Source organism: Gossypium arboreum, chromosome 7 (genome assembly GCF_025698485.1).
Source record: "Gossypium arboreum isolate Shixiya-1 chromosome 7, ASM2569848v2, whole genome shotgun sequence".
Lineage (NCBI taxonomy): Eukaryota > Viridiplantae > Streptophyta > Magnoliopsida > Malvales > Malvaceae > Gossypium > Gossypium arboreum.
This window is the reverse complement of record NC_069076.1, coordinates 92,637,975-92,651,603: the sequence shown is the minus strand read 5'-3', so window position 1 is coordinate 92,651,603 and position 13,629 is coordinate 92,637,975. Positions and strand designations below refer to the sequence as shown.

The 13,629-nt window shown below is 33.2% G+C and overlaps 1 non-coding gene across 1 annotated transcript; it reads right to left on the bottom strand.

Annotated features, from left to right (window-relative positions):
* Window positions 1–12,155: 12,155 nt before the first annotated feature.
* LOC128296139 (small nucleolar RNA R71) lies at window positions 12,156–12,262 on the bottom strand. Its single transcript, XR_008286688.1, has one exon. It is a non-coding gene; the product is annotated as a small nucleolar RNA R71 (small nucleolar RNA).
* Window positions 12,263–13,629: the final 1,367 nt, after the last annotated feature.

The following is a 13,629-nucleotide window of genomic DNA, read 5'->3' as shown; positions in this document are numbered from 1 at the left end:
ATAGGCCACTCGGGTACACGTCCTGTAACAACCTATTTTCAGTGAAATTGGAACAGTGGTTTGGGGACCACAAATCCGAGGTCGGAAGAAAAATTTATTTTAATATTATTTTATGGTCTATAGCATAATAGGAATATCGTATAAAAATTTTTTTAAGAAAATTTTACCGATTACATGTTTAATTTGATGAAAAGGACCAAATTGCATAAAGTGAAAAAATTGAATTCTAGTAGCTAAAGGTACCAAATAGCTATAGAATTCAAAATTGGAGGTCCTTATATGGCAAATAGACTATTTAGAGGAGTTAGTAGATAATGATGATTATTCATCATTGGAAAATCTAATTAAGTAAAGAGTTAAATTGGAAAAATGATAAAATAATAATGATAAAAGAAATAAATAACAAAATATCATCATTTTCATCATCTTTCCTAAAATAAAACATAGAAACCTTAGCCATAGAAACTTAAGTTCAAGCAAGCTTATTTTGCTTAATTAGGTATGTATTCTTGTCCCGTTTTTAATGATTTTTATGTTTCCGAAATTGTAATAGCTTAATCTAGCTATCTCAAGGATTAATTTGTAAAACTATTAAAGTATTAGGGTTTTTCCATGGATGAGTATAGTTTAATTATGAATTTTTATGGTAAAAAATGAAAGGTTGTTGATACATAAACAACTTTTGTAAAGAGAATTTTGATGAAATCATGATTTAGGGGCTAAATTGAAAAGATGGAAAATTCATGGAAAAATTCTAAATTTTATGAAAAACATGGGCTGCTATTGTGACATATGAAAACCGGCTAGGCTTGGAATAAGATTAAATTGTATGCATTTCATTTTCCAAGCCCAGGGATGAAATCATAATTAATCGAAAGTATAGGGGCAAAATAGTAATTTTTCTAAATATGTGTATTGGATTGAATTGAATATGAATTGTATTAAATTGATTTAAATTCATTCGTATAGATTCAGATAGACACAATATGGAGTTAGATCGAGGAAAAGAGAAAGTATCGGATTAGTAAGTTTTGTGTATACGAACACTTGTCGAGGTAAGTTCGTGTAACTAAATTATATGTTTATATGTTAAATTGAATGGTATGTTTGTGAAATGTATAAATAGTGATCACATATCCAAAGATATCTGACATGTATCAAATCCAGTTTGAATCTAAGAAATTCGATGGATACAAATGACATTGTCATTAAGGGTTCTCGATTGGTTGTGGTCCTACATGTGTTGCAGACACACCATAGCTCACAAGAGAGTCCTGTTATTTAGCTCTTATAAGCATCCTGTTACATGGCTCTCATGAGCTTCTTGATATTGACTCGCATGAGCTTCCCGATTAATGGCTCTTCAGAGCTTCCCGATTAATGGCTCTTTGGAGCCTCTCGATTAATGGCTCTTCGGAGCTTCCTGATATTTGACTCTGTTGAGCTTCCCGTTTATGGCTTGTATGAGCTTCTTGATAATTGGCTCGCAAGAGCTTCCCGTTATATGGCTCACATGAGCTTCCCGTTATATGGCTCAAAAGAGCTTCCCGATTACATGCTTGTATGGGCATACCTGTATATGAATTGATGGATTATAGATTTGTACACTTCATGTGTACTACCTGTGTATCCATCGATATTTTGAATGATTCAATGGGCAAAGTTCTGACATGAGGTAATATGAATTCGAGATGAATTATTATAGGTATATACTTGAAATACATGGATATGATTTGTACATGTTATATAAACACATGATGGGGAAAGTATATGTATATGAAAATTTGATTATTGATGAGCTCATACATGTTTCTTGATATTCATATGAAATACATGACTAACATGGTTGATAAGGATATGTGTTAGGGCTTTTAGCCAATTTGGTTTGATTATGCCTTAAATGCTTACCTTAATTGTGATTAAGTGGTAAGTTAAATTTCATGTTATACGAACTTACTAAGCTTAAATGTTTACATGGTTATATTTCCCCTGTTTTATAGTAACTTGGAAGCTCGTTAAGGTTGGAAGCTGGTCGGAGCTGCATCACACTATCCATCAGCCCATTTCGGTATATATAGTAAATCAATTTCGGTTATATTGGCATGTATAGGCAAAATTTGGTCAATGAATGCATGTAAATGTTTGGTTGAAACTAGCCATTGGTATGACTTGTTATTGGTATATTTTGATATGTATATATATGGCCTTAACATATTTGATGTGTGTTTGAAATGATTGATAGATGGAAAACATATAGGCATATTGATGATTGATTTGAGATAGTATATTTGATAAAATATGCATATATGTGTATTAAGTTAATTTGGTAAGATTAGATACCTGGATATATGTGGTACTATGTCATGTTTAGGACATGATTTTGGCTTGTTTTCGTTGCTTTGTTATGGCTTGTGAATGTGCAAATTGATGTGTTTAGGTTGAGGCCAAAATGGGTTAGAAATGTGGCTTGGAAATGGCCTATTTTCATCCACATAGGTAGAGACACGGGCGTGTGTCTCAACCGTTTGTGACACACGGCCATGAGACATAGCCCTGTTCCCCCTATATTTTAAAAAAAAATTGCATAAGTCAGTATACTCAAAATTGTTCATACGGCCTAGCACACGGACGTACGATTTTGCTGTGTGTCCCCTGCATCTTATAAATTACAAAACAGAATGCTCAAATTATTCAAACGGCCTGGCACATAAGCGTGTGGCTTGATCGTGTGATCCCTGCACCTTATTAATACAAGTCAGTGTGGCTTGGCCGTGTGACCCAATTCAGAGAACTCATAAGTTTGGATACAGGCTGGTACACGACCGTGTGTCCCTATTTCGAAGGGCGTGTCTCTTGACCGTGTGAGACACACAGCCTGGCTGCACGGGCATGTGCCCCCTGCACCTTAGGATAATTTTGATATTTTTTAAAAAAATTTTTGAGTACCCAGTTTAGTCCCGACTTATTTCTAACATGTATTCTGGGCCTCGAGGGCTCACATAAGGGACAATATGATGGATTTGGATTTGTTTCTGATACGAGTGTTAGATGATATGAAATTTCTGTTATTTGATCTGTAAATTTTGGTAATGCTCCGTAACCCTATTCCTGCGACAGATTCGAGTTAGGGGTGTTATACCTCCAGTAAGTATGGAGCTTGCCCTGGATGCTAGTCAGAGGAGCAGGAAGGATGGCGTGCTCCGTAGACATGTGCCCAACAAACTTGGAGCTTGCAAAGAATGTCAGTATTAGGGGTAGAGAATGTCAGTACTAGAGGCAACAAAATCAAGACAAAATAGTGGGGGTCCTATTATGAGCTGTAATCGTATCAGTAACAACATGTATAAATACCTAGATACTCATATTAATAAGACACAGGCAAAATATTACTCAACAATTGGTGCGGTGAGCATGAACTTAATTCCGATCATCAGATTTATTCTAGGTTGATTAAGTTTTCCTCGACACTCGAAGGAAATGGCTCACCCAAGCGAGAATTCCCCTTTCAACCCTTCGTTAGGACAGGCCGGAGCTTCAACTTCCGATGCCCAACATGATGAGATAGACTTGTTTAGCTGATAGGCCAGAAAATCGCGACAACACGGATTGTCGAGGATCTTCCCCTTCGTTGGACCTGAACCTCTCCACAAGTCAAGGACTGTCACTCCCTCTCAACTAAGAGGCACCCCAGTAGCAGTTTTTAGCCCTCCAAGAGCAGATGAAGTTCATGAGAGAGTAAATGGCCGTTCATGAGAGACAGAATGAGAAGCTTTAAAGAAAGATGCACGTGGACAACTCTGGTTCCCAGGATAACTTGAATACACAAGATAAAACCCCGAGCACACAAGTGAAAGAATGGAAAAATGAAATGGATGAGCTGTGCTGAGATGTACGGGTGTTACTGTTGGGAAATATGCCCATATTGTAGTAAACATGTAACTGTTTTTTATTTATTTGAACGATGAATAAATAAATAAATAAAGTTAATTTCATATTTCACTATTATGTCTTTTGTATTTTTTGTCTTTCATATTTTACATGCATAGCGAAATTGTGATAAGCAAATATTAACTCATTGATTGTCTAAGTTCAAACTGAAGATAAGTGGCATTGTAAAGAACATTTACATTGCAAGAAAGACAACTTACTTCAATAAATAATCTAAATGAGTCCGCAATCCTATAAAAGAATCAAAGTGAGCATTTGATTCAAATACTGAGAAGGATTATTATATCGTCTACAATTCCAATTGAGGAGATGGCTAGTCTTGGCTATTGGAGCAGTTGACACCACGAGTAGAGACATATATGTATTTATTGGTAGAATGATACATGGACAAGACCCAACATGAATTAATTCTAAATCTATTAGTGATTTAATTAACTTGTGACTTTCATGGTATTAGTTACCTAAATCCCGAGTTAGTCACTGACCATGCGTATGCAACTCATGTACTTTGATATAAGTGGAGGCTTATGCTTTAAAGATGATCGAGCCAATATCCGATATGTTAGGTACATGACTTGTGGCATGACTTTACTAGCAATAGTGGAATTCATAGCTCAATTAAAGAGTTAATGATATCCTCTCATTGGCATTGTGTGGATTGATAAATATGGAACGTGGCCACATGTTGCTTATTCTCGAAGGAGCAATTTATCACAATCATTTATTGACAATGATCATATTAATCATTAAGAAGACACAATGCTGACAATGAGATAAAATAAGGTTGTATTGAGTGAACGGATTTAACTCAAAGGAATCAAAGATATCATATGAGGGTAACACATACATGACGAGGTCATTGGCAAAGCAGTTGGATGAATTGCTTTCGTAAAGAGTATACAATAAGGACTTTCAATCATGGTACTTCTTGTGGACTGACTTTATGATTAAGTAATTACGAATTACCGGAATGATGCTTCTAGACATAATTGCAATTACTATAGCCTAATTGTATATGTCTGATTGATCCCTCTGCTAGCTCAACAAAAGATCGATGGACTGCATTTGAATCAGAAAAAATTCTACGACTTTGAGAATGATTTAATTGAGTCTATTTATTCGATGTTGAATTAAATTAGGTGGTCGTCAGAATTGTTCAATTACAAATTTTGATTAAATAATTTTCTTGAAAAATTAATTTGAAAAATATAAGTGATTTTTAGAAAAATTAATTTTGATCAAGTAAAATTAAATTAATCTAATCAATTAAAATTAATATAATATTTTTGGAAGTTAACTTTCAAGTCAGACAATTGGCCCGATGGGTAATTGAACTTGAAAATTGGATCTGAGATCGTAAATTGGGCCGGAGAGCCCAAAACCAATACTAAGACCCAAAAACTGGTCGAATCGGGCTCGATATGTGAAAGTGAGCCGACGGTCCAATCAGTGGCTAGACCGGACCGGTTGGGTCATCATTGACCCAGATCGAACTGACAACAACTGAACCGGCTCGGGGTGCCGTAAGAGTGTCGCACCTACATCACCGGACACAACGGTGCCTATGACCGGCGACAGTTGGTCATCAGTGGTTGAGCAGTGGAAGTGTTACGCTGCTACTGGGACTCTACCAGAGAATTTAATTTTAGATTAACTATTCCAAAAATAATATTATTTTAATAATTTAATATTAAATTAAATTAAATATTTATTTTAATAGTATTTTATTAATTTAATATTGAAGTGATTATCTTAATATTAAATTTAATTTAATGTTTATCTTGTAGACAAATATTCTATTATTGTAATAAGATTTAATATTAAAGTGATTAAGTTTAACCATAGTTGAACTCTCTAAACTCTCCCTATATAAAGAGAGCCTTGGGTCGTTATTTACACACACTTGAATTCAAGAGAAAGTTATAGAGAGAAAATTTTCTGAAGAGATTATTCTAAAAAATTTCTTAAGATATTTTTTTGATTTACAACTTGACCCAAAAGTTTAGAGAAATTGCAAAATTACCCCACTGATAATTTTTGTAAAAAATTTTCTAATTTAAAGCGAGCCTACACTCGGTATACGTGAGCTTGAGGATAACGAAGAAGACTACTCGGTTGAAGCACTCATCTTAGATGAATCGAAAAGGTACAATTTTGATTAAGTTTTTATTACTTTAGATATCGCAACCAATATCTTGTTTTGGAAAATTTTTTAAAACTTTAGTTTTTCCCTAAATTTATTTCCGCTGCATTTTCCAAACCCGTTTTTCCAACAGTTACATCCTAAGTCACACCCTAAACCTTAAACCCTAGATTGTTATACGTTAATAACTTGAGACCCAAGCCCTAGAAAAGATCCGAGCCTCTGACCCATGACCCGACCACGAAAGGACAATAGGATGAATCAGATTGCAAAACAACGTAACAGACCTGGCTCGCAAGAACCTTACGCGAGCTCATATGGCAAGATCGCAGGTACAACTCACAGAACCAGCTCACAAGATAAAGTTACAGACCCAGCTTGCGGGGACCTAAGAAAGGTCACAGTCTTACCTCATATGTACCTAAAGAACTCGTAGAAAATGCTATATGTTCCACTAGCCACCTAGGCAAGCGTTTAGCAGGTACGGAGCTTGCCTGAATGCTAGTCCTAAAAGCAGAAAGGACCACGTGCTCCGTAGACACTTGCTCAACAAACCTGGAGCTCGCAAAGAATGTTAGTACTGGAGATGACCGTTCTCGTGACGAATAGGGATAAACTATTGAATTGTCGATGCCCCTCATCTTCACCATAACTTGAATAAAAGAAGAAAACATATTTTTTAAAAGAAAAAGTAAGGTTTCTAAAAAAATCACCTTTTTCTTGATTTTAGAAAATGCTAAAGATGAAGGATTTAGGGTTCAGAGAGATCCTTTTAAAGAAGAAGTTCCCTTCCCACCTCTTAGATGATTCATGTGACCAAAGAAAATTAGCAGCCCAAACGCGAACGGACAAAAATGGTTCAATTTTCAACGACCAGATACGCATACACGAGAACTTCACAAATGTACCCAGTAAGCTACATTGAATGTTGATATGATGAACCTAAGGAGCGCCAATTTATGACACCCCTTAGGCCAATTTTAGGAGGGAGTAAATTGTTATACGTCAATAATCTAATACCTAAACCCTAGGAAAAGATCTGAGCCTCTGACCCATTACTCGACCATGAAAAGATGACAAGGTGAACCAGATCACAAAGCCAAGAAACAAACCCAGCTTGCAGGAACCTTGCACGAGCTCATATGGCAAGATCGCAGGTACAACTTGCAGAACCAGCTTACAAGATAAGGTTACAGACCCAGTTCGCGAAAACCTAGGGAAGGTCGCTGTCTTACCTCGTATGTACCCAAGGAATTCGTAGGAAATGTCATGTGTTCCACAGGCCACCCGGCACATGTTCAGCAAGTATGGAGATCGCCTTGAATGCTAGTCCTAGGAGCAGAAAGGACCGCGTGCTCCATAGACATATGCGTAGCAAAGCTAGAGCTTGCAGAGGATGTCAGTACTTGGGACTGAGAATGTCAGTACTGGAGGTAGCAGAATCAAGACAAAATAGTGGGGTCCTATCATAAGTTGTAATAGTATCAGTAATAACATGTATAAATACCCGAATAATCATATAAAAAAGACACAGGCAAAATATCACTCAACAAAAATATATCCAAACCTATATGAGAATAAATTTATATAGAGTTCACGTACAGTAGGGCATAAATCATAAGTGTTGTCCACTGAAAAATGACAAATTCCTAAATGGGTTTTATCTCTTAACTCTAATGAGAGTCTAAGTGCATAAAGACATAGTGAATTCAAAGAGTGGAAGTGCCTAACCCACTTAAAAATTAACATAAAATAATTTAATAAATTTATCTTAAGGTTAATATATAATTGAATTAAATATAAAATAATTTATTTAAATTTATTTGAAATCAATTAAATTTTGCTAAATATATCTAATTTCACTTCATAAATAAATAATTTTTATTATTTTGTAATTAAAAATAGAAAAATGAAAAAAAACTAAACAGAAAACATATAGATAATGAGGGTATAATTGACTTTTAATTTAAAATTTGCTTCCTAAACACATCTCAAGAATTTATTGAAACTTTCTTCAAACCTAATTGAGTAGGTTTTCTTGAAACCATATGCGTAAATGTATATAAAAATATTTACACTCATCGCTATATATTTGATGCATTGGATGATTTCAAAAATGAAAATTTTGAAATATAAATTATATTGTCTTTAATAGGGTAAATAACATTTAAGGCCACTAAATTACTAGTAAATTTATGTTTTGATTTAATTTGAAAAAGATACAAAATGTCACTAAACTATTCAAAAGTTTTCATTTAAGATATTGGATTATTAAAGTCACCGTTGTATGGCTTTTTTTGTTTGTACTGTTGACACCAATCAAAAGATTCCTTTCCCATCTTCTTATATAGTTTAGTTTTGTTTTTCATAAAACAACTTTAAACTTTAAGAATTTGCGAACTAAAATCTGAACAACTTTCTTCTCCGATCTTTAATATTGGTTGTTAGATCGACTTGGTTTAAAGTATGTTCTTGTACTCATCGATGGGTACTATTCCATCATACTGATTGTTGAATCGTTGCTTATTGCTCATTAGATGGACTTTTAAAAAAAAAATGACTTGGCAACATCTTGACTTAAATGAAAACTTTGAATAACTTAATAATTCTTTTGTAACCTTTTGAAATTAAGTGACTAGATTACAAACTTATTAATTATTTAGTGCTCTTGTATGTGTTTTACCCTTTTTAGTTATATTAAAATATGAATTTACTGATTATTATGCTTGGAAAATAGGATTTAAATATTAAAATGATATTGATTTAATAAATATTAGATTTTATAATTTAGTTTTTAAGCAATTGAATTTAAATTTAAAATTGAACTATTATCATTTTTATACCAAACTATAATATTAATCAAGAATAAAGACAAACACATTTGGAGACCATCAAAACCCAACGATAAAATCAAAGGTGTTTATGGGTTGGGTCGGCTCCAAATATGATATTAAAATATTTTACGTGTGTCCAAGCCCGACCCGAATTATGGACCTAAACTTTTGCTTAAGCCTACCCATATTTGTAAATGGCTAAGCCAAGCTCATTATAGGTTCTCCCATATTATATAAAAAAATATATATTATATTATTTTTAATCAAATATTTAATAATTTATATATATTTATTTATTTAAAATTTATATATAGTCATATTTGTTATGAATATCTTATTAAGTGGATATCCATCAAGATCAATATATGTGTACTCTTTTTCCTTCACTAGGAAATTTTTTTCCCACAGGGTTTTTATCTTAGTAAGGTTTTAACGAAGCAAATTATCTATCAATGGACATCTAAGGGGGCGTGTTATGAATATCTTATTAAGTGGATGTCCATCAAGATTAATATAAGTTTCGATATACTTTAAATTCTAATATAAGTAGATCTCTACTTCATTTATACTTTTTATGTCTATAAATATCCCTATTGATCAATAAAATATATTCTTTATTGCTTCCTATATTTTATTTGACTCTTTGTCTATTTATTTTATAACATGTTATCAGTACGATTCTCTTTTAATTGTTTTTCTCCAAAGTCACAATTTTTTTTCCCTTTCACCAAGCCTTACTCCTTTCAAGCAACAACCAATATAATAGCCGACCACTCAAATTTGATACTCAAGCTGTTGTTGATTGCCTTCTAGAGCTACTGTTGTTTCATTCTTTAATTGAGGCCTGCATATTATGGGTAATCATTACGCAAAGAAATTTATATAATCCTTATGTGATATGTTTTCTCCTTTAATTGATTTTTGGTAAAATTATTTTATGAAAAATATTATTACTTTAAGGTTTCTTTTAAACTAAGATTATTTTATTAAAATATAGTATGTATGATATTTGGATGATTAAAATTTTGGATGATTAAATTATTGTTATTAAATATCCTTGAAATTATTGAATTATATCTTTTAAATTGAATTTATAAATATTTGATTAGAGCATCATAAGATTTTATAGCATATATGTTGTATTGAAATTTGGTATAATGTGTATAAGATAACTTTGAAGCACCATTCACGAAAATTTTGATTTTGTTTATTAAATGATTTTTTTACTATTAGATTATAAATGTTATTACTAAAACAAAGTTGTTTTACTACTTGTAATAGTGCTCGTGATAATAGCCAAAGTGATAACAATGATGTTAAAGAATCTCATGTATATTTTACTATGATTTATTTATTATATAATGTTTAATTTATAAGCTGTAAAAGTAACATATTTTAATCTCATTCTTAATGCATTTTTGGATGATTAATGATGTAAATTAGTGAATTTGATGCTCCTAATCCTTTAAATTCATGTTTCTATGCTTAAGAGAGCATAAGGGAGTGAAAAGAGCGAAAAACAAGCCAAAATTGGACAAAAAGAGCTGTTTTCAGTATCCACACGGGCTGGCCACACGCCCATGTGCCGACCCATGTTGATATCGTACCCTTTTTTCCAAATACGCGGGAATACCCAATTTTTAGGCTTTCTGAGCATTCTAAAGTTTATAAATACCAATTATAAGAAGATTTAAGAAGGCATGCAGAGAAGATTGAAGAAATCACAAGAAAACGCCATTGGAATCAACTCAAAAGCGGATTTCCTTCAAGATTGAAGATCTCCATTTAATTTCCTTTAAAGTTTTATTGAGTTTCTTTATGTCTTGTTGTTATCCTGATTTTGAGATGTTTTTATTCTAGATTAAGAACTAAATTCCCTAGATACCCAGGGAAGATGAAACCTATGATGAATCTTATTATTTGATTTCTGATTTACATGATAAATACTTAATTCTTGTTCTCAGTTATGTATGCTTATTTCGTGTTTTAATATTTTTGGGATATTAATTCATGTTTAATATGCTTATTTCAGTGGAGTAAAAATCCCTGTTTAATAGTAGATCTAGAATAATTGAGTTGAGTTACATGCAATCTTAAAAATAGGACGACATAAATCTATCAGATTAGAGTCAAATCTAATAGGGGAATCCATAGATCGAGTTAATGCGACGATAGGGGTTTAATTAGAAAGAGATTTCAATTAATAAACCTAGAGTTAGTTGTTCTTACTCTCGAAAGAGATATTAACATAATTTAGGGATTTCTACGGATCAAGACACAAGTGAATAAATAGTTTAATTCAGATTCAAAATAATAGGTGAAGTCTAGGTGGATTCTTTCCTAGGTATTGTCTTTCTCTTTGGTTATCTTTGATTATTTTCTATTTCATTCTCTGTTGCATTCGTAGTTAAATTAGATTAGTAAATTTAGATTAAAAACAATCACTTCAATTTATTGGCTAAATGATAGAAAAATTGTAATTACTAGTATTTTTAGTCCTCGTGGATACGATATTCCCTACTCACCATAGCTATACTATTGTTCGATAGGTGTGCTTGCCTTTGTCGTAATTATAGTTAGTTTAGTGATTATCAAGTTTTTGGCGCCGATGTCGGGGATTAAAATATCAGGAATACTTTATTTTTATTAATTTAGCTATTTTTATTATATTTTTATTTTTAGTTTAATTTTTGTTTTCTTTTATTTGCTTCTGGCAGGTTCCTTTAATTTATGACGAGAAGAAATTCGTCGAGACCATTATTGTTTTACAGCGAAATTGAAAGTACAGCTCGCAGAAATTGTAGAGAAGCAAGGCAGAGTCAACAGAGTGTAGTAGACGAGCAAGAGGACATTATTATTATTACTGAGGAAATGAGTGATAATCACAATAATCAGCTACCTCCTGCAGTTGCTGCAAATCCAAATCCTGTTCCTCGTACTATGTAAGATTATGCTAAACCTACTCTAACTAAGGCTGAGTCGAGTATTGTGAGACCCACTATTGCTGCAAATAATTTTGAACTAAAGCTGAACACTATTCAGATGGTACAACAATTTGTTCAGTTTGATGGTTTGCAAGACAAAGATCCAAATACTCATTTGGCTAATTTTCTGGAAGTCTGTAACACTTTCAAGATTAATGGCATTTCTGACAACGCCATTCGCCTACGGTTGTTCCTTTTCTCGTTGAGGAATTCCTGCTGAAGTATTTCCCATTAGCTAAGACAACCAAGTTAAGGAATGATATATCTTCATTCGTTCAAATCGACTTAGAGACCCTATATGATGCATGAGAAAGGCATAAGGACTTATTGAGATGATGCCCTCACCATGGGTTACCTCTCTGGCTACAGGTTCAAACCTTCTACAACGGTTTGAATCCCTCAACTAGGCAGTTAATCAATGCAGTAGTCGGTGGTACTCCAAACAATAAAACACCTAAAATAGCTTATGAATTTATAGAGGAGATGACACTGAGTAATTATCAGTGGCAAGTTATGAGAACAAAGCTGATGAAAGCAGTCGATGTTTTTAACATAGATGCGGTCACCATGTTATCGAATTAAGTAGAACTTTTAAATAAGAAAATTGACGGTTTATATAATTCTATGCAGGTACATTTGGTGATGCAGTGCGATACAAATAGAGGAGGAATGGACCATCCAGAATGTTTACCCTACGGTCCTAGCATAGAAAGCGAACAAATCAACTATATGAGTAATAATACTAGACCTCAAAATAATCCTTATATAGTAATACCTATAATACAGGTTGGAGGAACCATCCCAATCTTTCTTGGGGTGGTCAAGGAAACCAAAAACCACAACCCCCTCTAGGTTTTCAACAACCTTACCAACAAGAGAAAAAGCCAAACCTTAAAGAGATGTTGACGAAGTTTATTTTGATTCAAGGGCTCTAGAACCAAATCGGTTAACTTGCAAAGTTGATTTCAGAATGACCACAAGGTAGCTTGCCTAGCAACACTAAAACTAACCCAGGAGAGCAACTTCATGCAATTAATGTTCGTGAAGAAGAAGGGTTAGTTGAATTTGAATTAGAACCAACGCAAGAAATTATGGTAAGTAACGATAAGGTTAAAGTAAGCCAGAATGAACAAAAACCAGTTAATAAAGATTATAAACCTCGAGTGCCATATCTTACCGCGATGAAAAAAGACTACACGAACGATCAATTTGGTAAATTTCTTAAACTTCTAAAAAAATTGCATATTAACTAACCGTTTATTGAAGCTCTTTTGCATATTCCCAATTTCGTTAAATTTTTAAATGAGCTTTTGGTAAACAAACAGAAGTTAGATGATTTGTCGTATGTGGGGCTAAATGCAGTATGCTCAACCATTTTGCAAAATAAACTACCTAACAAATTGAAAGATCTAAGGAGTTTTACTATTCCTTATTTAATTGGTAGTTTGAATGTTACTAATGTTTTGGCTAATTTAGGGGCTAGTATTAATGTCATACCCTCTAAAATATTTAAACAATTAGGTCTTGGGAAACCCAAACAAACTAGGATGAGTATTCAATTAGTAGATAGAACCATTAGATATCCTAGGGATATTATTGAAGACGTATTTGTAAAAATTAATAAATTCATATTCCCAGTTGATTTCGTTGTTTTAGACATGGATGAGGTTAGTGACGTGCCTTTGATTCTAGGTCAGCCCTTTTTAGCAACTGCCAGAAC